General features: G+C 37.8%; 1 protein-coding gene and 2 pseudogenes across 4 annotated transcripts in view; all 3 read left to right on the plus strand.

Annotated features, from left to right (window-relative positions):
• The window catches only part of BICC1 (BicC family RNA binding protein 1), a 288,148-nt gene that overhangs the window by 139,740 nt on the left and 122,779 nt on the right, over positions 1 to 25,629 (plus strand). The window lies entirely within an intron of this gene.
• Positions 7,908 to 8,503, plus strand: LOC147575938 (5-hydroxytryptamine receptor 3C pseudogene; annotated as a pseudogene).
• LOC112854706 (5-hydroxytryptamine receptor 3C pseudogene) lies at positions 8,554 to 9,170 on the plus strand (annotated as a pseudogene).

The following is a 25,629-nucleotide window of genomic DNA, read 5'->3' on the forward strand; positions in this document are numbered from 1 at the left end:
ATAAATAATTGTTATGAAATATGAGGGATGAAAAGTTCCACCTCTTACATTCTAAATTTCTGTTCATTGTTTTCTCTGTAATGAGGTCCTTCGTGAGGCACAGATGGTCATGCAGCTCTCATCATCCATAGTGTGTACATTTATGCTGAGTGGCAGCTGTCATATAGTGGGTCTGAAGCAAACTTTAGTGACTCTGAAATTAATTATTAGCCCCTCTACAGGCCAGAATACTATCAACGCAGGTCATGAAAATATCCTACCAAAAGGATATAAATGTCCCAGTGGGTTATAAAAAAAAGTTAAGATAGTGTTAAAGTGCAAAAATTGTATTTTTTTCCTGAAATTATCTGCATGAATTATACTATCTAAAATAGATTCTTTAACAAAATGGTATTTCATGTCATTTTTTGATTCTGGAAAGTGTATTTATTTTTCATAGGAATAGTCTATTTTAAAATGCCTGAATTAAGAATGAATTAAACCTCATGTTTTCCACTAATGATAAGGAAGCTAAGTATAAGACTTTTAACTAAAAATGGGAGTAATTTTGTTGTCCTTTAGTTCTTATGTTAGAAACATGAAACCAGAGGTCAGTTAAGTCTCCATAGCAATCATCTCTGTTTACAAGATGAATAACACATTTCAGTCCAGATGTGGGGAAAGTTCTTAACAAGTGAAAAAACAAAACAAAAAACACTCACCAAAAATATCAGGTGTTTTGACCAGAAACTAAGCTAGTACTTTGCATTACAATGAGGAGAAGGTGTGACATTACCAGTGATGACTCCCCTGGCTTCTTAGTTCTTGTCTATGGGAATACAGGAAAGAAATGTTTTCTTGATTACATTGCAGTTTCATATGGTTCACCCGAATAAATTTGTAACAAACTAGCATGCGAATATATAGGATATTTTGTGAGAATCTGGAGTATTGAGTTCTGACAACATTCAATAAGCATGTGGAAAACTTGTATTAAATGAGTTTTTGTTGCATTTGTTCCCATCACTTCTGAAAATTCATACTTGTGCAACTAAAAGAAACTTTTTTTGGTACAGTGTCTGTAATAGTGCCTGCTACATTGTGGGCGCTCGGTAAATATTTTTTGAATAAACAAATGAAAGATATTTTTATTTGTATTTACACATCTTGAAAATGCAATTTATAAGTTTTCATTAAAAGAACAGTTTCCTTCCCATAAACTTCCAGTACCTGACAGCCACTGATCTGTTTCTCTCACTGCAGTTTTGCTTTTTTCAGAATGTCATATAAGTAGAATCACACAGTGTTTAGTCCTTTGTGTCTTAACTTAGACTAAATCTTTGGGATTCATCTAGGTTGTTGAGTGTACCAATAGTTTATTGCTTTGGTTCTGAATAGTAGTCTGTTGTGTAGATATACTAGAGTATTTCTTGTTGTTCATTCACCAGTGGATGAACATTTGAATTGTTTACATTTTATAGCTATTATAAATGAATGTGCTGTGAAATCCACATACAGGTCTGTGGACAAATATTTTCATTTCTCTTGGGTAAATGCCTTGGAATGGAATTGCTGGCTCCTTTGGGAAGTATATGTTTCATTTCAATCAGAAAGTGGCTCTACAATTTTGGATTCCCACCAGCAATGTATGAGAATTACCATTGTTTACAGCTTTTCCAGCACTCGGTAATGTCTATCTTTTTAAGATTAGCCATTCTAGTGGATATGTAGCAGTTTTTCATCATGGATTTATGTTTTTTTGAAGATTGATGTTGAACAGTTGTTTATGTGACTATTGGCCATTCTTATGACTTCTGTTAAGTGTTCAAAATTTTGCTACTATGTTGTTGGGTTGTTTACTGAGTATTAAGAGTTTTGGATACAAGTCTTTTATTGGATATATGATTTGTAAGTATTTTTTTTTCCCCAGTCTATGACTTTGTTCTGCATTTCAAGCATTTTTATTTGATCCTTTACATAGTTTTCATCTCTCTGGTAAATCCCTCACCACCATAAGCACATGTTGATCTTTTTTTTTCAATTAGGTTCTTATCATATTATCATATTTATAATGATTTTAAATGTCCCTTGTTTTATTTACAATACCTGGGCCATATTGGAGTCTGGTTCTGTTGACCAGGTCATCTGTTAGCAATGGTTTAATTTTCCCTTTTTGTGTTTAGTAATTTTTTAACTGAATATAAGGTTTTGTGTCCTAAAGAACAATGGAGACGGGGTAAATAATACCCATAAATGGCCAATTCTGTCTTTCCTTCAGGCTGTTGATATAGGCATTTGTGTCAGTATTATCAGTAGTTAAGGTAGATTTGAATTTTGTTGCTGCTATAGTTACTTTGAGTCCAACACAGACTTCAGATTTCTCCAGTATTAAACTACTAGTACCTTGAGCTTAGTAGGAGGTCTCAGTGCATTAGGGGTTTCTCAGCATTCCTAATCTACCCTCGGTTTTCAGTCCACACTGCATACCTGGGCCCCCAGCTCTCTCCGTGTTCTTGCTTCTTCCCCAGCAGTGGGCTGCTGCTGCTGCTGCTGCTGCTGCTTGTTACTTGGTGCAAGGTTCTTGGTGGGTGGAGGGTGGATTGGTATGCTCCCTTCTCCCCCAGCCTCAGGTTTAGGTAGGTCTTATGTGCCTGAGCTTTAGGAAAGGGACTTACTCAGTGTTCCTGTCCTTATAACTAATTATTTTTAAAATCTGCATGATTAGTTTTGATAGTATCTTGTTCCTTCAACATACTTGTAATAAATCACTACTCATGGCTTTTCCCCTTGTACCTGTAGTGATTTTTTTTTTTATTGTAAGCTCATGTACATTAGAATTTTATCCATGAGACTTCTTTGAACACTACTTTTAAATTGCTTTAAAATTTTTTTAATTCTGTCACCAAGAGTGCATGAATATAGACTTGTATTTAGGAATTCTCAGGAGACGTTTTTCTTTTTTCTCATTCCACTGAGGCGAAGCCAGACACTCATTTCTACTGTTGATCACTAAGGGGGAATTTATATTTCAGTCTCTGGGTGGGGCTTTATGTGTTTCTGTTGTGAAATTTATTTTCTGTTCTCTGAACTTGGTTTGTTAAAATCCACACTATAGGCCATGAGGTAAGAGACATTTCTATGGCAAATGCTGACTCTAGCCTTCACTTATTTATTTCTTATCACTTCTGATCTAAGGAATATTCTTATTTAGCAAAATATATTTTTATTTAAGATGTTTTCTACTTAAATAGCTTTATCTGAATGTCCAGCTTACCCTTTTCTACAAGCACAACTTGTATATGCTATCTTCTCATACCTTTGGTGTAGCAGTTGATATAGTGTATCATAATCACATGGTTCTTTTTTCTTCAGCCAAAACTAAAATTTTAATAGGTTGCTGAATGTGACTTTTTAGTTTTTGAAACCCCTGACCAAGCACAGAGAAGGTGGGGGGGGGGGCAGTATAAAGAGCTTAGACTTTTCATTTAAGTATATATTCAAATATATTTGAGCTGGAAATACACCAGCATTTATTAGCTGTGTGACCTTGAACGAATTACCTAGTTTTTGAGTCTCTTTCTTCACCTGTTGAATGCGATATAATTCCTACCTTTTTTAGGACTAAATTAGAGTGTGATTATTGTACACCTGAATCTAGTATAACACTGTATGTTAACTGTACTGGATTACAAAAATAGACTGATTAAGCAAAGCAATCTACATAAAACCTCCCTGTCATGTCACATAGTAGGCATTCAAATGTTAATGTTGTCATCTTCCTCTCTTAAATACCTGGCGAATTATTCCCTATATTTTTCCCTTGATTTATTCCCTGCAAGGAATTTTATTGTAATTAATTAATTAATTAATTTAATGCTTATTTATTTTGAGAGATAGAGGGAGTACATGTACAAGGGAGCACGAGCTGGGGAAGGGCAGAGAGAGAGGGATAGAGAGAATTCCAAGCAGACTCCATGCTGTCAACACAGAGCCCAATGAGGGGCTCCATCTCATGAACTGTAAGATCATGTGGGCCCCCAAATCAAGAGTCGGATCCTTAACCCATTGAGCTACCCAGGCACCCCCTTGCAAGGAATTAGTAAAATAGTAAAAATATCTCAGGCATTTGCTCATGTTTAATCTCTCTTCTCTATTTAATAAATAACCCCCTTTGACAAATATATTGGAAGTGATGGCTTTTTCTGACTTTTCAATAATGAACAAGTAAGAGGTTTGTGATTAGGGCCAATGGAAAATTCTCAGTTCAGTTCAGCTTGTCAATTTCAAGGAAGGCACAGATTTTTACTTACCAAACTAGAATTTTACTTTCTAATTAATTGCTGTGAGTTTGTACGTCTGTAGATTATAAACAAGATATAGAAGGAATTACTTAACTCTCTTTGACCTTCTAGTCCTTTAAAAGCTAATTTGTAAAGTAGTATCATAATAGCATTGTATGGTGACAGATGGTAGCTAACACTTGTGCTGAGCAGAGCATAAATGTACAGATTTGTGGAATCACTGTGTCATACACCTGAAACTAATGCAACATTGTGTGTCAACTGTACTTAAGTAAAAAAAAAAAAAAGGTAATTTGTTAAGAATGACTTAAATTTAGTCTAGACACACAGTTTCTTACTAGCTACTATGATGGTTCTTTACCAAACTTGTTATGGGAGCACAGTAATATATATATATTTTTTTATTTTTAAGCAAAGATGTCAGGCATTTGAGGGAATTTTATGAAGTCAGTTCTCATTTGTTCACTGTAATTATGAAAAAGTACAGGGTAAAGTCTTTAATGCTCTAGTTTTAGGAATTAGTTTTAACTTCTCTATATGAGATTTTTCTCCTTTAAAAGTTAGATGTGTTATCAGCCATCTAAAACAAAACTTTTGGGGTGCTTGGGTGGCTCAGTCAGTTAAGTGTCCAACTCCTGATTTCAGCTCAGGTCATGATCTCACAGCCATGAGACTGAGCCCCTCATTGGGCTCCACACTGAATGTGGAGCCTGCTTGAGATTCTCTCTCTTTCTCTCTCTCTCCCTTTCCTTCTCTCTTTCTCTCCCTCTCCCCTGCCCCTTCCCCACTCGCACATGTGCTCTTTCTCTAAAAAAAAATTTTTTTAAGTAAAACAAAACTTTTAAGTACTCTTTTTTGGGGGGGGGGCAGAGGGAGGGCACAACTCCCTTCCCTACCTTCTTGTGGAATGAGTGAGGAATAGTAAAATTGGATAAAGACAAGGAAGGGTAGAGGGAAATTAGGATGTCTGACCATCTGTTACCAGTCTCTAAAAGATCAAAATCACCTCTTAATGTAGTTAAAATATTCAGTTAAGTCTTTTATTTTGCATATGAGTGTCAGGTGACTTACACTGATAAGAACATATAGCTAGTTAATTGTAGAGCCAGGAATAAAAGCCTCTCCAGACTCAGCTGTGTGATCCTAAGCAAGTTCTTTAATCTCTCCAAATGTGCTTTTCAAGTGTCAAATGGGGATCATGCCTGCTTTATAAGGTTGTATGGAGAAAGTGGAGCTCATGTGTATTTGTGTTTATGAAGTGCTGGTGCATACCAGGTACTCAATAAATGGATTTTTTTCCCCATTGTATCATCTTGGTTTGCTGTAAATTAATTTTTTTGTGAACATAATAAATAATAAGTTTACCAGTAAACACAGAATTGAAAATTTTATGGTCTTTCACTTTTTAACAGAATGCACAGGATAGAGACTGGGAGTAAAACTTGGTTTAAAAGATTCCCTGAATCATTTTAGCTTGAAAAAGTGGAAGTTTTACATTATCTTTAGATGCTCTGATTTTGGTCACTGCATTATTGCCTTGGGTCAGATATACCAATTTATACAAAGAGCATTCTCGAAGACATTTCCTTGCCTTTTCCTCTGTGAATTTTTCTTATGTGAGCTTTGATGCTCACTTGAATGACCTTATAAAAGAAAAGGAAAATATCAGTGATGTTTAAAACTTACACTTTCCACTCAATTTTTTTCCAGATAAATTTACAGTGTTCTGCATCTCACCTTTCTGTTTGACCCTGGTTGAAAAACTCAAAATTTTCCTTTAGCACAACAGCCTGTATTCCACTGGTCACATTTGAGCTTTACACCATTTCATTTGCCCTTTTAACAAACACACATTCCAAGGATTGCATCAGTTTAAAATGGATGGAGTGAGTTGACATTCTCTTATTTGGGAAAACTTGGTTTTATTGATGAAATGGAGTTTGGTGTTTGTTTACATTTATGGAAAGCATTTTGCTTTAGGCTGGTTACAGCGTGCAAAGCAAAACCCAGCAACTTGTAAAACAAGATTTCTCTTCCCTCTCTAAAACTTGTGGCTGTACCTAGTTCAATATTTTTTCTGATCAGGCCAGGGAAGAATTTAAAAACTGAGAACTTGGAATTCAGAGGGATACATGCACCACTGTATTTATAGCAGCATTATTTACAATATCCAAATTATGGAAGCAGCCCAAGTGTCCATTGATAGATGAATGGATAAATGTAATATTATTCAGCCATAACAAAAAAAGAAAACTTGCCATTTGCAAGGACGTGGTTGGAGCTAGAGAGTATAATGCTAAGTGAAATAAGTCAAAGACAAATACCATATGATTTCACTCATATGTGGAAGTTAAGAAACCAAACAAGCAAAGGAAAAAAAAAAAAGAGAGACAAACCAAGAATCAGACTCTTAACTATAGAGAAGAAACTGATCGTCACCAGAGGGGAGATGGGTAGAGTGTTGAGAGAAATAGGTGATGGGGATTAAGGAGTGCACTTGTGATGAGCATTTGGTGTTGTATGTATGAAATTGTTGAATCATTATATTGTACATCTGCAACTAATATAACACTGTATGTTACCTGTACTGGAATTAAAATTAAATTAAAAAAAAAAACAACTGAGGACTTAGGACCAACATTAGGCTCATTTAGCTATTTCTTTTTTCCTTTAACAGTGGGGGTCTGAAAAAGACATAGTATCTAAATGTTTACTTGAGAGATTAATATACCTTTCTTTTGATGTTTAAAGGTATTTTATTTATTTAAAAAGATTTTTAATGTTTATTTATTTTTGAGAGATACAGAGACAGAATGCGAGTGGGGGAGGGGCAGAGAGAGAGGGAGATACAGAATCTGAAGCAGGCTCCAGGCTCCGAGCTATCAGTACAGAGCCCAACACAGGGCTGTGAGATCATGACCTGAGCCGAAGTTGGACACTTAACCGACTGAGCCACCCAGGCGCCCCTAAAAGGTATTTTAAAAGTTTAGTATAGGGTTGCCTGGGTGTCTGACTCTTGATTTTTGCTCAGGTCATGATTTCATGTTTTGTGAGATGGAGCCACATGTTAGGCTCCACACTGGCAGCAAGGAGCCTGCCTGGGATTCTCTCTCTTTCCCTCCCTCTCTCTCTATCTTTGTCTCTCTTTCTCTCTGTACCTCTCCCTGGTTCATGCTTTCTCTCTCTCTCAAAATAAATAAACATTAAAAAATGTTTTGTACAGTTAAAGTCTAAGTTGATGGCATGTACAGTAAGGAAAGCTACTTGTCTTAGAATATTCACCAGACTGTATGTTAAAGACTTCGTGTACTGAAAATGAGCAACAAAATATCCCAAGCACAGTGTATATGAATATGTAATTAAAACACTTGTGCTACTAAATGAAAACTCTTTTCTTATAGTAGTATCTATAGTTGTGCTTGCCATGTTAGAAACTCTCTGTATCACCTGAAAATAATAAATGAATGAGAGTTGATTTTGAGCTTTTTAATTGGTAGTTGGTTTTGAAAAATCATTTCATAAGCTTTAATTAAAGGGATAATTTGAGCCAGCACTCAAGGTGTGGCCTGTGGTCTGTTAAGAACAATATTGTTGCTATGTCTCCGGAAAAGAGCCAAGGAAAGGAAGATGGAAAGAGATTGGCTTCATGGGAAAGGATTCCTCCTCTGCCTTATTCTCCACTGGCTGCTTCAAGGAAGAGGAGACCATTTTACTACCAATCACTCAGGCTTTGACCAGCAGTGGGGGGAGTCCCTATTATTTTCTAAGCAGTGTTTAACAGAAAAGTTTCCATCCAGCCATCAACTACAGCATCCCCACTCATGTCTACATCTCCATCACCCTGTCTGACATCCTGGAAGTGGGTGATGCATAGCTTTAACTGATGACATAATTCCTGTGGCTAATTATGGTCTGGTACAATCCATTCATCAGGTGGAATCCAGAGGAATATGGGGGCATCAGGAAGCTCAGCATGGCAACTAAGGAGCTATGACTTCCAATTATCTTCATTGAGTTCATAGATGTGGATTAGGTACCTACAGGTCACATAGCTTATGTCACCTGTGAAGGTTGTAGCAGATTAGATAAACCAGTATGAGTCATCAGCATATGTAATATGGACTATCTTCCATTTACCCTTTGATGAACAGACCTGCACACTCACCTTCAGGTCTTTGATCTCAACAGGTAGCCATCAAGGCACAATCCCAGCCTATATATGATGAGGCTTCTGGTATCCTTCTGGTATCCAGTGGCTTTCTGACTGTCATCCATGCCTTCAGCTTCTACCTACCAGCAGAAAGAGAATCATGCCCCATTCAAGACAGCACTGCTACCGGACTACACTGTCTTTCTGCTTATGACAAATGACTTATTCCCAGACACTGGCATCCCCCTCATCAGTATCTCCTTTGTCCTGTGTTCTTCTCTGATGGTGCAGGTCAGCCAACTGGAGACCATTTTTATCACCTCCCTGCTACACACCTGGCTACCACCCAGCTACCACCCATGAGTTGGTGGCTCTAATGCTTGTTTCTGCATTGTACCAGCCCAAAGAAATGCTGCCCCACTGCAACCCAGAGGGGAAGTAAGGGCCTGGGTCTCATTCCTATCTGCCTGCCTGGCCCGAAGGAGCCAGTGGAGTTGGTGGGGAGGGTTCCTGGTAACAAGGAGGCAGAGTTAAATGGATGCTCTGCATCAGCAAGGGCCAGTAGGAACACAAGGCTCAGAAGGAGCACCTGGGAGTGTAGTTCAGCCACAGGATGGACATTGTGCTCTTCCACCTTTGCCTGCTCTTTATGGTCTCTTATCATCATGGTCACTGTCCTCTGGAACACTTCTTCAGACGCCCACCTACAAACCCCAGTCTTGAGCTTCTCTTGCCTCTAGAAACCATCCAGGCTCTCATACCCATCCAATCCCAGCCCCTAGCCTCAGCAACCACCTTGTTGTTTTTAACCCAGTCCTTCCATGAGGTTTCAGACCAGACCCAGGTAGTTCCCAGAACTTCGCTCTAGAAGTTACTGAATGTCATCAACTCCCCTCAGCTCTCCCATGAGTTCTGCCTCACTCCTCAGGATTCCAGTTCCTAAAATACTTCCTTGGTTGAATCACCCTCAGTAGGCCTCATTTCAAGGGAAAAAAAAAGACAATTTGTCTTTATTCTTTGAGGATAAATTTTTAGTAAAATGCAACTAAGTCTCTAATAATTTTAAGTAATTTTAGTTGCTAATTTTTGCTAAGAAAGACCTAAGGGTTTTCTTTAAGGGAAAGAATTTGGGTTTGATAGTGGAAATTAAGGATATAAACAGTATTCCTAGGGAGACATTTAAAAATACATTAATGAATAACAATGTGACATTTGGTATGCCAGTGATAGTTATTTCCTTATTAAATGGGTCCTAAAGAGCTACCAAAGTATGGAAGTAAGAAAACAGTATCCCTTAAAATGTTACATGATTCAGAATGACCATTATTTTCCCTGTATTAGCTGAAATTTTCCTGTTTCTTTATTCTGAATTATCATGGTTTCATTGCTTAAAATGTGGTAAAATATTTCTATTTAAGTATTTTTCTGCAAAGTACATATTTTAGATACTTGGTAATGATTTCAAATGGTATTAAAATGATAAGATTTCTTTGTGGTTGAATTGGTTATGAATTCTATAGTAGTGAACATTTATAGATTCACAATAATAGTGAAGACGTGAAGGAAAAGGAGGAGGAAGATGTGTGCTTGAATCTATTATTATTAAGTTTTAGTGCTTTTAAAGAAGTGTAGATTAGTTACTTAAAGCTTTTCTAACATTTTATTATAAAAATACAAAAAAGTTGTAAGACGCAGGGAATACCATATACCCACTAATTAAATTTTACAATTACTTCTTTATATTTGCTTTATCTCATATGGATGTATCCTTCTATTTATCAATCTATCTTATTTTTTTGTTGCATTTCAGACTAGCAAGCAGACATCAGCACACTTCACCCCTTCACCATGCATACCAGTAATCAGCATTCAATATTTGGAGTGTTTTGTCGTTGTTAAAGTAAATGTACTATTCATTGTTTTTTGACAAATGTGTACATCTGTGTAACCCAAACTCTTATGCAGATATAAGCCATTACCATTACTTGAAACAGTTTCCTCCTGTCCCCTCTCCCAGATCCACCCCCAATTTACTGTATCAACCACTTTTCTGAGTTTTTTCATCAATGATTGTTCTAGAATATTATACAAATGGAAACACGTGGTATGTACTTTATGGTATAAGGCTTCTTTCACTGAGCATTATGTTTGTGGGATTCCTCCTATCATTAATATATCAGTAGTTTGTTCCTTTTTAATAGTGAGTTGGATTACATTGCATATCACAGGTAATCTGTTTCCCTGTTTATGGACACCTGGCTATTTCCTGTTTTTCACTATTATGAATAAGCTAGTGAGAACAAGTCTTTTACTTGCTGGGTATTTATTTACACTTGGTTGTCTCAGGAACTTAAAAATTAGAATGTTAAAAATTGAACTTACCCAAGTGTTTAGCTTTTCCACAAGTCCCCAATTCAGTGAGCTATACCACTATTCACAGTGTTGTCCAGGTCGTAACCTTGGGTGTCATCCTTGACTGCTTACTGTCCCTGATCTGTCATGCATAACACATACAAAGTGCTGCCAGTGCTGTCTTCACATTTACTCACTCTGCCATAGGCCATAATCATTATCTTGCCCAACCCCGTATTTCAGGTGGATTGTCAAAACAACTTCCTACCTAGTCTCCTTGCCACCTGTCTTGGCCCTCACTTCATTCCTTTCTTCAAATTACTGTCCGTGATCTTTGAAAAAAAATACACATTAGGTTATGTTACTTACCTATTAAAAATATCTAGTTTCCCAGTGCTCTTAAGATAAAAAAGTAAAATCTTTATCCTACTTTGCAAGTCTCTGCATGATTGAACTCCTCCTGCATCTTACCTAGTCTCATCTTTCTAGCTGTGCTGGGTTTGCATCTCTCTCATGCTTTTCTCTTTAGATCCTGCCCCCCTCTGTCATGAGTCAGGCTTTCTAGTTGGACCATCCCCATTTCACACAATTGTGTTCTGGTGGCTCACATACTAAAGATAAAAACTGCCTATGTTAGTTGAGGTTAGAGTTGTCTATGGAAACAGAAAATCAAAGCAAACCCAAATGATTGCTATTTAATAAGTTGGAAGATTACATCTCATAGTACAGGCCTGGTGTGGTGACAGTGCTTCCCAAAGACTTAGCAAATCAAGGTGCTTCTGCCTACACAGTTTCCCACTCCTAGTTTATGGCCCTTATCTTCATAATCCAAGTTGGAACCGCAGTCTAGTGAGCTGGATGGAAGAAGGGACAGAACATATTGAATCATTGGATTCCCTAGAATCTCCTAGCATCCCTAGGCAGAACTTATTTCTGGCCATCCCTGTCTTCGAGGAAGTCAGAGTACTTAATTTAGGTGTCCATGCGCCCAGCTGAAAATTGAGCGTTCTAATTGGGAGAAAGCGGACATTGGGAGTAGGCTCCTTAGAACTGTCATATCTCCCTTGGCATCACATTCTTCTCCAGCCACCCTCTTGTTTTTCTGCTTTTTGTCAGAGTCAAAACTTCTTTAAAAAGTCATCTAATCATATTCTACTTCTCAACTCACTCCAACTCCTGCACTTACCCTTCCACTGATGTTTCAAAATTCCAAGGGATACTTTGAAGTCTTTCATTTGACTTAATTTCTCAGGAGCTTTCAGTTCTTCTTTCTTTAAGGGACTCTCCTGTGTGGGGATTAGTCTGGAGTTTTCCCTTTGTTCTCTATGACTTCATCATTGTCTGCTACCATTCTGGAAGCTCATTCCCTCCCTGGTGTTTTCAGCATCTCATGTTCTACCCAATGTCTAAATGTTGGAATTCTTGAGGTTTAGTTTATTTTTTTATTAAAGTCACACTACGTAAGATTATTTTAACCATTTTTAAGTGGCATTAAGTATATTCACCCTATTTTGCAACCGTCACCACCATCCATGTTCAGAACTTTTTCACCTTCCCAAAGCGAAACTTCGTGACCATGAAACAATACCTATTCCCTTTTCCCCTGACCTCCATTCTACTTACCATTTTACTTTGTCTCAAGGTTAGTTTCACACCCAAATTGGGAGGACCTTTGTTTTTTCTGTCTTTAGTAGGTGAGAGTCTCAGATTCCATGATATAAAATATCTAATTCCAAATTTATAGTTCCAATTAATTTTTTTTCCTTCTGATCACTAGATTCTTATCACCTTAGCCTGATATTTCCACTTGGCTATAAATCTACTAGAGTGGCTCATAGACTTCAAAAATGTAACTTAACTAAAACTTTTATTTTCTTAGTCTCATTTGGTCTCTTTCTTTCTTCTAGTCTCGGTGATTGCATGAGCCATCTAGTTATTTGAACCAGAAACCTGATTGACAACTTGATAACTCCTCTTTCATCACTCCTCCCCAATCAAATCAATCAGTAGTCTTGTCAGTTCCACCCTCAGTATATGTTGATTTGCTTCATTTTTCTTTGTCTATGCCATCCTGACCCTTCTCCACACTCCCATCATCTCTTGCTGGACAGTTGCAATGCCCTCCTAGCTCTTCTCTCTACTCCCAGTCCTGCCTTCTTCAGTGTGATCTGTAAAAGACAAATACGGTCGTGTTCCTCCAAGGCTTAAAGCCCTTCATTGCCTTCCTAGCTCTTTATATTGAGATCCAACCCCCTTATTGTGGCTCTCCAGGCTTTGGACTTGGCCCTTACTACCCTCTCTGCCTAACCTATTGCTGTTTCCTCCTGCTTTCTGGTTGCCTTTCAGACCTTTAACACCGAGTTCCCTCCTGCTTCAGGGCCTTTGTGCTGTATTGTACTCTCAGCTTGCAATGTTCTTTATGTTTTCCTTGGCATCTTTCAGTGATGCTCTCAGAGATCGTCTCATGTAGTATAAAGTACTGCCCCTCTTACTGTTCTGACTCAGAGTATCCTGTTCTTTTTTAACCCCTACCACACTTAAAAAATGATTTCTTCCTGCTGCCTTTTCTTCATTTCTCCCAGTAGATTTATTTTATTATACTTGTTCATTTCCCCCAGTAGATTATAAGTGTAATCAGGGACTATTTAAATTCTATTCACTATTTATGCCTAATGTTTACTGCAATGACTGACACATATCTGGCATGCAGTAAATATATTTAAAAGTGTATTTAAATTAAATTAAATATATTTAAAATGAATGAATGTTGCTCCCTCTCCCAGGCATGATTTTCATTACCCACTTTGATGTAACTATGCTTCATATTATGGCTCATTTCATCAAGGCATAGCCTTCCCTTGATTAATAGACTACATGGCATCTCTATGTTAGGTGAGATCATTGCAACATGTAAGTTTCTTTCATGAAACTTCTTACACTTTGTAGTTAAGGGTGTAAGGGTTGGTTGTTGGTTTCCCTGAGTATAATATCAGCCTTGTGAGAGCAGTGGCCATAGCTGTCCATCGTTGTTGCTCGTAGGTTGAGCATAGTGTCTCATACTTACCTTGTTTGATAAATGAATGAATGCATAATGGTAAAAATATACCTCACCAACTGGTTCATATTTCATAATATAGGATAATTATGCCATTTTATCAGGTGTGAATAGGTTTTGGAATTTGAGTTGTATCGAAAGAATCTTAATTTCTTGAAACCAGCATTTGGAAAGTTTGGTGGTTTTTAATTGGATTCTTTTTAGATGTTAAGAACCTGAAAATTCACAAGGGAGAAACTGTTTGAAACTTTTATTCTAAGAATCACGTGAAGACATCTGAAATATTGCCAAATCTAATTCTACACTTTTGCAAATGAATGAAACCTTAGTATATCTGTATGTTTGTCTTTCCAAGTCTCCCTTGTGACATCATTAGTGCACTTAAGTCTCCGGAGTAGCTTCTTTGGAAATTTTCATAATCAATTAAAATAATTTTTGAAATGTATAAATCCTTTGAATATTACTCATAACTTTTTATGAGCTCTATACTTTTTCCTATATCAGAAATATTTAAAATTACTTTTGCAGAAAAATACATTTATAGTACAGTAGATATTTTCTGTCATGCTGTACCAAATTCAACAGGGTAATACTTTATTTTTCTGGCATCCTCTTGGAAGTGTTAATTTAACATTAATTCAGGAAAATTTGTGGTTTTAAAATTTTCTACCAAGTGCAAGGGAATTCACATATAACCTTGTATGAGGCTTAATTGATCTCAGCTTCCCAGCAGCCTTTAGCCCTGGGCCTCCCCACCAAATGCCCTAGACCCGTAGTCAGGTGCTGGCTTGTAAAGCTGCCTGTTCATTCTTCCTAAGATCAAAGCCCAGCTCTTTATAAAATGCCTGGGGCACAGGATTTTCTGATTCTGATAGAAGCACCATCTATTCACTTTTTTTGAGTATTACCACATTCTGTTATTTCTCTTTTAACACATCTCAGGTAAACAGAAAACAAGAGAATGGCTTGCTGGTTGTATTTGGTATATGAACATTTAGTTTAGGCCATATCATATTTATCTAAATAGTGATTTTTAAGTAAATTATTTAGCTGCGTTTTAAAATTAAGGAGATTTTACATGCCAGTCTGGTTTGATAGCTTTTCTTGGAAAGTCGGAAAGTCTGGCTACTTTGGGCCAGTGTCTACACATGCTGGTTGGAGCTAGTGATGTGTCCCTGTTTGCCACATGCTCTTCCACTCCCTCTTATTCTGTGACGGTTGGTGTCAGTGCACTGTTGGTTTTCTCATGGTGGAGTAATTCTTGTACCCATATTTATAGATCAAGGGGAAATATGAATAAGGGGGTGGTGAATTTCAGGAAAATGAGAGAAAATGTATTTGGGGCAATGAATAATCTTTGTATGTCTGTGTGTGTGTGTGTGTGTGTGTGTGTGTGTGTGTGTGTGTGGAATGTATATTTGAATTAAGAGCATGCACTCTGCCCATCCATTCCTAACTGTTCCTTGCCTGACTCCAGTTGACATCTGAGCCAGGGACTCTTGATTTAGATATATGATCCTATTAAAATAATGTGATTCTACCTTTGGTTTCCTCAAAGGGCAGTGGATTGTTCTTCTAGAAGCTTAAAACTGTCTTGCAAATGAAATGCCCAGACATCCTCTTTGTGATTGTCAAAAGTGTAACTTTCATTGACTTACCAATAATTAGGCCTTGCAAGACCTGGCAAGTTAAATAAGTAAAGTAAACTTTTAAGTAAAGTATTAAGTATTTTACTTTATAAGTAAAATAGACTTTTCCCTCAGAGATAGTTTATTCTAGAAGGGGGTTGATCCAGTTTAAAAATAGAAATATAAGTGGCATAAGAAAGACAATATAGCAGCTCAGAGGAGGGAAAGATTGTATTAAATTGAGGGGATCTTGAAGTTGCTTTTATGCTTTGTGATGAACAACAGATAGAAATTGAGTGCAGGAGACCATGAAACAATAGAACTGCTTACATAATGCAAGAAAACCATAGGGATTGGGTGTGGGCAGGACAGTGGATAGTGGTGGTGATGAAGGTAGAGGAGACTGAAGAAAAGTAAAACCAAAGAGGTGGGTCGTGGCCTGGTATGGACAGCCTTAATGTTAGGCCAAGAAGTTTGTGCCCGACTTAAGAGATAATGAATAAGCACTGGTGGATTTAGAGGAGGGAAATATCCGCACTTACGACTTGAAGGGGAGAGAGCTGGAAGTGCTGCTACCACATGTGAAGCCCTTTGTGGAAATGCTCAGGAGTGGTAATTACCTGGATGGAAGGTTGTTTTAGGTTCTGGGCACAGTTTGGGGGAGAGAATCACTAGGTCTGTGCAACTGATTGGGTACAGTAGTGTGGGCAGCGAGGGAGAAGCTATGGGAGGTGAGAGGACAGCTTTGAACACATATCAGAGAAAAGTGTGGAAGTCAGAAGGAGGACCAGGTTTGGAATGTGCATCCAGTGGGATGCTTTCCATTTCCAGTAACAGGCTGGCTTCACCAACATGAACAGGTACCTGCTCTCATTACTGAAGTGTGCACAGGTAATGGCTTCAGGGATAGTTGATCAAGAAGCTTTGTGATGTTATCCAGGACTCAGATGTTCTCTGACTCAGCTCTGTCTTCCACCCTGTCAGTTTTATCCCAGAGCTGATTCTCTTCTTGTAGCATCAGGGCTCCATGTGTCTTTGTTTCCCATCTAGTGGGAGAGAGAGAACCTTTTCAGAAATTCTCTTTAAAAAGCCAGAAAGCTTCATTCTCCAAAGGGCCTATCAAACCTTTTCTTATTTATCTTTCACCCAAATTGCATCACATGCCTGGCTATTCTTTCTTTCTTTCTTTTTTTAATTTTAATTTTTTTTTATTTGAGGGAGAGAACACACATGAGAGGGGGAGAAAGAGAATTTTTTTTTAATGTTTATTTATTTTGAGAGAGAGCACAAGTGAGCAGGGGAGGGGCACAGAGAGAGAAGGCAAGAGAGAATCCCAAGCAGGCTCCATCTCTCAGTGCAGAGTCCGATGAGGGGCTCTGTCCGACATACCATGAGATCATGACCTGAACCAAAATCAAAAGTTGGACGCTTAACCAACTGAACCACCCAGGGGCCCTGAGAGAGAGAGAATCTTAAGGCCCCATGCTCAGCACAGAGCCTGACACAGGGTTCGATTCCATGACTCTGGGATCATTACTTGAGCTTAAATCAAGAGTTGGATGCTCAATTGGCTGAACCACCCAGCCACTCCTCTTCTTTTAATTGTGGTAAAATCCACATAACATAAAATTTACCATCTTAACCATTTTTAAGTGTCCAGTGGTAATAAAAACATTCATATTGTTGTTCAACTACCACCAGCAGCCATCCCCATAGCTTTTCGCATCTTGTAAAACTGAAACTCTGTACCCATTAATCCTCATTGCCCCCTCCCTGTAGCCCCTGAAAACAAGCCACAATTCTACTTTTTGTCTCTATGATTTTGACAACTTGAGGTAAATTTTCTCATGAAATGGAATCATACAGTATTTGTATTTTTGTGACTGGCTTGTTTTACTTAGCATAATGCCTCAAGGTTCGTCCATGTTGTAGATATGTTAGAATTTCCTTCCTTTATAAGGCCTCATACTGTTCCATTGTATGCATATACCACATTTTGCTTTTCCATTCATCCATCGATGGACACTTGTATTACATTTCCACATTTTAACTATCATGAATAGCACTACTATGAATGTGGATGTATAAATATCTCTATGCGACTCTGATTTCAGTTTTTGGGTGTATAACCAGAAGTGAAATTGCTAGATAATGTGCTAATTATATTTTTAATTTTTTGATGAATTGCTCTTGGTGTTCCATGTTCCACATTGCTGTTTTCAACAGCAGCTGTACCATTTTACATTCCTACCAACTGTGCACAAGAGTTCTAATTTATCCACATCCTTGTCAGCATGCACTTTCTGCTTTTTTTGTGTGTGATAGTAGCCATCTTAATGGGTGTGAGATGCTGTTTATACTTTTGATTTCCACTTCTGTAATGATCAGTCGTGTCGAGCATCTTTTCATGTGCTTATCAGCCATTTGTATATCTTTGTTGGAGAAAAGTCTATTCAGGTCTGCCCATTTTGGGGTCAAGTTGCTTAGTTTATTTTGTTGTTGTTGAGCTTTAGGTTCATGCCTATTCATGCCTATTCTTAAACCAGTCCCTGGCATTGGGAGTGGCATCACTCTATTAGATAACCAGGTTGATTCCTGGATCCTGGATAGACAACTTATAATGTCCTGTTGTGTGGAGAAGATTGTGCACAGTTTAAACATGTCTAAGGAGCTGGTGGGATATCAAGGCAGAGATATGTTTAGGAGGTTATGTGTACAAGTCTGGATTCTGAAAGGAGCAAGAGTAGGTTTTACTATACGATGTTGAAGCTTTTAAAAGAACCATCTGGCAGAGGCGACTGGGTAGCTCAGTCAGTTAAGCTTCCAGCCCTTAATTTTGGCTCAGGTCATGGTCTTGCAGTTTGTGAGTTTGAGCCCTACATTGGGCTCTGTGCAGATAGTGCGGAGCCTGCTTGAGATTCTCTCTCTCCTTCTTTCTCTGCCTCTCCTTGCCTGTCCGTCCGTGTCTATCTGTCTGTCTGTCTCTCTCTCTCTCTCAAAATAAATAAATAAACTTAAAAAATAAAGAACCATCTGGCAGAGACAGTAATGCCCAGCAAATACTCTAATTGCCCCCTGCATGACCCAGCTCCTTTTGAATTGGTAGAGCTATGTGTGTAGTTATGGTCAATGGAATGTGAGGGAGGTAATGTGTTTTTCTTTGAGGCCAAGGTAGTAAAAGTTCGGCACAGGATTCTTCCTATTTTTCTTCCAAAGGGAGATAGGAGGCCATGGATTCTAGATGGGCAGCCATAAAATGGAAAGGCCTCCATAAGCTTGGCTCGCTGAATGTGGAGAACCAAGCCCTTTGCTGACCTATGCAGTCCATTTAACAGGAGAGAGGAACTTTTGTGTTCATCAACTGACATTTGGAGTTGTTACAATAGTAGCATAACCAATATGTACCTCTTCATTATTCCTTTTTTAGTATATGTGCTGCCGAAGCGAGCACCATTATTCCTTTTTTAAAGCAAACTTCTCTCAAACCTAGTACTTCGTTTCCTATTTACCCAGTACAGCCTGCATAGAATTTTATCTTATTAATGTCTTAGGGATGCCATTATAGATCTGCTTTTGTGCTAATCTGTCGTTACCAGTCAGCATTAATCCTACTGGGGTTTACTGAGCTAAGTAGGATTGTTTGCTTGAAGAAGATTAAGGTGATGTGGATGGTAAAATGTGTTGCCTAAAAAAGCATATAATGTGAAATCATGTAACTAGAATAATAGGCTTATGAAAAATTAGAGGCTAGAAAGTTAACAAAGTTTGGTAACTTGATTTTGTTAGAGATATCAATACTATTACATTTTTTCCCCAAGATATGTACTATTAAACCATTATATTCAAGTTATATACAAGTTAGATAGTTCAGGTTTAACCTTTTTATTATACACTTGTGATAATAGATATGATAAAGATATATTTAAACTTTCTGGGGAATTATAATAAAGTGATAGTTGGGGAATGAAATAGCATTAAGAATTACAGATCCTTATGTCCCTGGGGAACCAAGAAACCTGTTCTTCATTAACATAGATCATTACAAATAACCCACTCATACCCCATGAAAATTCTTGTTGGTTTGGAGCACAGGTCAGAAAGTAGTAGGGTCCATGCTTTCTCTGGCCCACAGTGTTTTTTAAATAATTGAAATAGGTCACATTTAGAAATCAGGAGATTTAGGGCACCTGGGTGGTTCAGTCAGTTGAGTGTGTGACTTCAGCTTAGATCATGATCTTGCAGTTCATGGGTTCAAGCCCTGCTTCAGGCTCTGTGCTGACAGCTCAGATCCTGGAGCCTGCTTCAGATTCTGTGTCTCCTTCTCTCTTTCTGCCCCTCACCGCTTGTGCTCTGTCTCTGTCTCTCAAAAATTAATATTAAAAAAAATTTTTAGAAAATCAGGAGACTTAATACAGAAATCTGGCTCATCTTTTACAATGGGCAGATGCGGGCCCCTGAGCCTGTGCCAGCCATAGGCTAGAGTGGAAATGACAGAACTTAGGCTTCCCACTGTCCACAACCCATACTTGGCCCAGCTTGCCACTCACTGTACTTCTCCACCTCAGACATTTTAGTTGGAGAGTTTCTTTATCCATTAGTATGCAGACATACCCTGGGAGAATGAATTCTGTCAGTGATACAGAATTTACTTTCATTTAAGGAATATTGACTTAGTTCATTTATTTTGATAAGCAGATTCCTAACAGATACCATTTTTTGTATGAGTTAAAGGAGACTGTGTAGATGGAGCTGCTCTACTCTGTCTGATTTACCAAGTGCCAAGTAATTGGAAAGTCTTAGATAATTGTTGCCTCTCCTTTTGACCTTTCTTATCTCCACTGTATTTTAACAATGCTTCTTAGATCCTAAGTGCTAGATTCAAATGTTTAGAAGTGAACAAGATACAGTTTGTTGGCCATTGGGAGGCCACTTTATTGGTGGGATTGGAAAAACAAGCAAAGAAATAAGTACTATAATGTTGCCACAACAAAGTTAGAGTGGGGAGGGGAGAGAGAAAGACGACTTCTGGCCAGGAGGGTTGGGAGAGTGTTCAGAGTGGAGGGTATATTTGAGCTAGATTTTGGTTGATAAGGGGGAGTTCTCTGAACTTCTAAAAATGAATTATTTAAGCTTGCCTATGGTTGGAACAGTGTGAAGCCCCTTATCAGTTATTCTCAATAGGGCATAAAAGGTAGTCCTCAACTTGCACAGCAACGTGGGACCATAAAAATGACTGTGCAAGCTGAAACTGCAGAGTGCTTTCAGTAATCACTGGGAAACTTGAATGATGTTCATTGTTCTAAACATTTTTAAACATGTTCTAAACATGTTCAAACTTCTAAACATTTTTGTGAAAATATTAAAAGTTTCTGTTAGTGATAAATGTATAGGAAAATGAAGATATTAAAGCCAATTATTTAATGCACTGTATTTAAATGTTAGAAATATTGAGAATGAATGTATTTCATTTTTTTTTTTTTTGGTAAAAAACTTGTCAAAAATAGTTGGAACTTGGGGCGCCTGGATGGCTTAGTTGGTTAAGCGTCCAACTTCGGCTCAGATCATGACCTCACAGTTCATGAGTTCGAGCCCTGTGTCAGACTCTGTGCTGACAGCTGGGAGTCTGGAGCCTGCTTCCGGTTCTGTGCCTTCTTCCCTTTCTGCCCCTCTGCTGCTCACACTCTGTCTCTCTCTCTCTCTCTCTCTCTCAAAAATAAATACACATTAAAATAATTAAGGAAAAAGAATAATTGAAACAGTGCTTTTTTTATTGTATAGCGTATGATACTGAGGGAGCATCTTTTCTGTGCCTTGGTAACCGTAAGTCTAGATCCGACTCCAACATGTCATCCTTTGTACTTTGAAAGTTGTGAAATATCTCCTAGAGTTTCTTTAATGTGTAGTATTTTGCCAGCATCAGCTCCTCTTTGTCACAACCACTTTCATTATTTATGTCACTAGGCTTGTATGCACTGAGTTTCCTCTGGCTGCGTATCACAGCCTCTCTAATAGCGATGGTGTCTTCATTCCCAGCATCCCAGATTCTGTACCCCTGACATTTGACTCAGATTTCACTTCCAATATCACTGTTTGTTTGCTGTACTTTCATCGTGGTTGGCCAGTTTCCACTTTTGATTATCCATTTTTTGTAAAATGTCATTGTTTCTTACCTTGGGAGACAAGGAGTCAGTACAACTCCTTGGTCTGCCATCTGTGCATGAACTGATTACAGATGTGCAGTGAGTAATCCCCCACAGACTTTGAAAGAAGTGGCATGACTGGTCAGTGATAAAGATGTAGTGATTTGTATCCTGAAAGAGAAGGCAGCAGAATGTGTATTTGATGCAACTACTCACAATTAATGTACTTTGTTAACTGGAATGTAATCTTGTCTTGTTGGGGGATTGGCACCATTTACCTAAGCTATGGCAACTTTATGCCTCTTGGAACTGTGCCAAGCCAGGATGTGTGTATGGACATCTTGAGTGGGTTTGTCCTGCTCTTTGTTGGAAGTTCAGCTTCTGTAGCCCTGGCCAGTGAGTGCCAGTGTGGCCCTCTGTTGTGTCATCGTGACAGCCAAAATGCATCCGATATGCTGCATATGTTCATGGAGGTGGTGATCCTTTCCTGGATTGAACCATTCTGGGGCTATCTCTGGATTATTCTGTCATTAGTTAATCAGAGTGTTGAGGGGCAGCCACTCTGCTGCTAGTGAGCACTTCATGGTGGAATTCTGGGAGGTTGGGCTTTCAGATGTCCCCCCCCCCGCCTCCATAAATATGTGGTATTTTTCACTTACTTTGTAAGCCAAGTGGGGCAGAAATTTCCCTTGCCAGGGAGTCATGTGATTTAGATTCTCACTGGACTTTGCCACATGCCTATCTGCAAAATAGGTTACACTTATATGATTTCTAAGATTATTGTGAGGAATACATGGGAAATGTATAAGAATATTATACAAATGTGAGGAATTGTTCTCAAGATGACAAATAACTGAATCGGTGAGATGCATTTCATGGATTTAAAATGAAATACAACAGAGCCTGCTAATGTCTCAGCAAAATAAACATCCCCAGCTTTTAGACACCCCCTCGTGTGAGAAGTTCACTACTTTCCCATCTCCACTTTTCAGGGCTTTCTAGTTGGCTCTTTTCTCACGTAGCTCCTTTCATTGTGAAATGCAGCAAATTGACTCACAACCCACTAGTACCTGAAGTAACTTGAAACAGCCTTCTCCATGAGGATAGACCTATTTCTCTATTGATAAAAGGAAACTAGAATCACAGATGAGCTAGTTTTTTGGGGAAGCAGGCTGCAGATGGCTCCCAGCTGGTAGCCATTTTGAATGATGAATTTTCAATAGAGTATAAATGTCAAGTTAGAGTGTTCAGTGTTCTTTTCCTGGTCCAAGAATAAATATTTCGAGTAAAGTCAGCGTAAATAGACTTGTCGTTGGTTGATCTGAGATGCTGTGTTTACTTACCTGTGGATTTTTAACTTTATGTCTGGGTTGAAGAATTTGGTGAAATAAGCATGTTAGTAGAATTGTTGGTTTGGCAAAGGTTTCCATCATCTGTAAGATATTATCCTGTAATTGCTGCAAACTTGCAGAATCTGTAGTATAGTGAATATTGGTAGATATGTTCTCTTTCCACATGGTGTATTAATATGGAATTTGTTGGAGATGGAAAAAAAATTTATTCTGACTTGAGCATTGAAGAATATAAATAATTATTTTTTTATCATGGATGAAACTCCATGTAGATTTTGATTGGATTTTAACTTATTTATTTTATTCTAATTTTGGCAAAATATTTTGGCTAAGTGAAATTACTTAAATTATCCCTTGTAAATAAATCTGATGAAATTTTTTTCAATAACTGATAGAACTTTCTTCCAATTAAAAAAATTTAAAATTCCAGGCCATGTAAACATTATGCTCCCTTGCCAACTTTCCTTCTCATACTCCCCATAGAAACTAAAACCAAAACAGGAATATATGATTCCTTGTTTATTAGGTACCTTTTTAATATAAAAAAAGCAGTACTATTACCCTTTGATCAGGGTACGTTATGCCCTATTTACAAAATACAAATATGAATTAAAAAGATGTTAACAGAGCTGTTACATATCCACAGGATACTATCTTCATCACATTTTTCATCATGAAAAAGTAAATTTTATTTGGTTTTTATTTAAAAAAATATTTTAAGTTTATTTGAGAGAGAGAGAGAATGCACACATGAGCAGAGGAGGGGCAGAGAGAGAGGGAAACAGAGAATCCCAAGCAGGCTCCGTGCCGTCAGCGAGGAGCCTAATGCAGGGCTCAACCTCGTGAACTGTGAGGTCATGACCTGAGTTGAAATCAAGGAACAGATGCTTAATTGACTGAAACTGAGCAGGTGCCCCATGAAAGAGTAACTACTAAAGATGAACTAAAAAGTATATATTCTTTCTGATGTCAACAATCTTAATTGCTTTATATGTTTCAAAATTGATATTCTTGGGTTAAATACTTTTGTTACTGTAAATATTTCTGTTCATCAGATCTGAAATTAGCATAAGAATTAAATTACATTTCCATTATTAATCCTCTGTTAGTAATGAGTATAGCAAGTTTGACAACATAAACTTAAAATAGTTATTTTTCAAAATATTTCATCTTTAGATAAGCTCCTCTAAAATCTCATCTCTCCTCATGACATATAGAATTGCTGCTTATAATGAAATAAAGAAACCTAGCTGAAATTGACAGAATTGAGAAGATACTCTCTTGACAATGGAGGTGTCCTGAAGTTGAAATTAACATATTTGAAATGGCTTAAACATATAGCACCCAGAATTATGAGTTAGAATAAATATTTAAGGTGTCATTTAGTGTTTACTGAAAATGATTCAGTAAACATTTGAGCTTTGATTTTTTTTGAAGGTAGAAACCAGGGCAATGATTTAAAAACAAAACCAAGAAAACTAGCTGGAACTCACTCCAGGATTTTTCTCCCTGAGACAGAAGATAATCATTTTCTTCTTGGAGATTTTGTGGTTTGCACACCAAAGCATTTGCTTAACTGCCATGATAATGCATGGCGTCCTTGCTCTACAAGGAAGCATTAGCCATTTTAAGTGTGTTTCCCACCTTTCAGTTCAAATTTCACACATCTTATTTTTCTTTGGAGAGGGGTTGGTCACTGTTAGCCACTTAATTGAATTATTCCTTGAATGCAAATTGAACATTTTGGACAATATCCTGACTTGTTTAAGAATTAGGGCATAACATGGGTTTCTGTAAAGTGATTTCCTTGTAGAAATTAATTGGATTGTGGAAAGTATATAATGTTTTTTTGAAAAGGTGTCAGTGTTTTCATCCATTATGAGATCCTTAAGATTAACTGCTTTAGATAAAATACCTAGGAATAAATCTAACCAAAGATGTAAAGGATCTGTATGCTGAAAACTATAGAAAGCTTATGAAGGTAATTGAAGAAGATTTAAAGAAATGGAAAGACATTCCCTGCTCATGGATTGGAAGAATAAATATTATCAAAATGTCAATACTACCCAAAGCTATCTACACATTCAATGCAATCCCAATCAAAATTGCACCAGCATTCTTCTCAAAACTAGAACAAGCAATCCTAAAATTCATATGGAACCACAAAAGGCCCCGAATAGCCAAAGTAATTTTGAAGAAGAAGACCAAAGCAGGAGGCATCACAATCCCAGACTTTAGCCTCTACTACAAAGCTGTCATCATCAAGACAGCATGGTATTGGCACAAAAACAGACACATAGACCAATGGAATAGAATAGAAACCCCAGAACTAGACCCACAAACGTATGGCCAACTCATCTTTGACAAAGCAGGAAAGAACATCCAATGGAAAAAAGACAGTCTCTTTAACAAATGGTGCTGGGAGAACTGGACAGCAACATGCAGAAGGTTGAAACTAGACCACTTTCTCACACCATTCACAAAAATAAACTCCAAATGGATAAAGGACCTGAATGTGAGACAGGAAACCATCAAAACCTTAGAGGAGAAAGCAGGAAAAGACCTCTCTGACCTCAGCCGTAGCAATCTCTTACTCAACACATCCCCAAAGGCAAGGGAATTAAAAGCAAAAGTGAATTGCTGGGACCTTATGAAGATAAAAAGCTTCTGCA

This window comes from Puma concolor, chromosome D2 (genome assembly GCF_028749965.1).
Source record: "Puma concolor isolate L17-30 chromosome D2, mPumCon1.1.hap2, whole genome shotgun sequence".
NCBI classification, from domain to species: domain Eukaryota; kingdom Metazoa; phylum Chordata; class Mammalia; order Carnivora; family Felidae; genus Puma; species Puma concolor.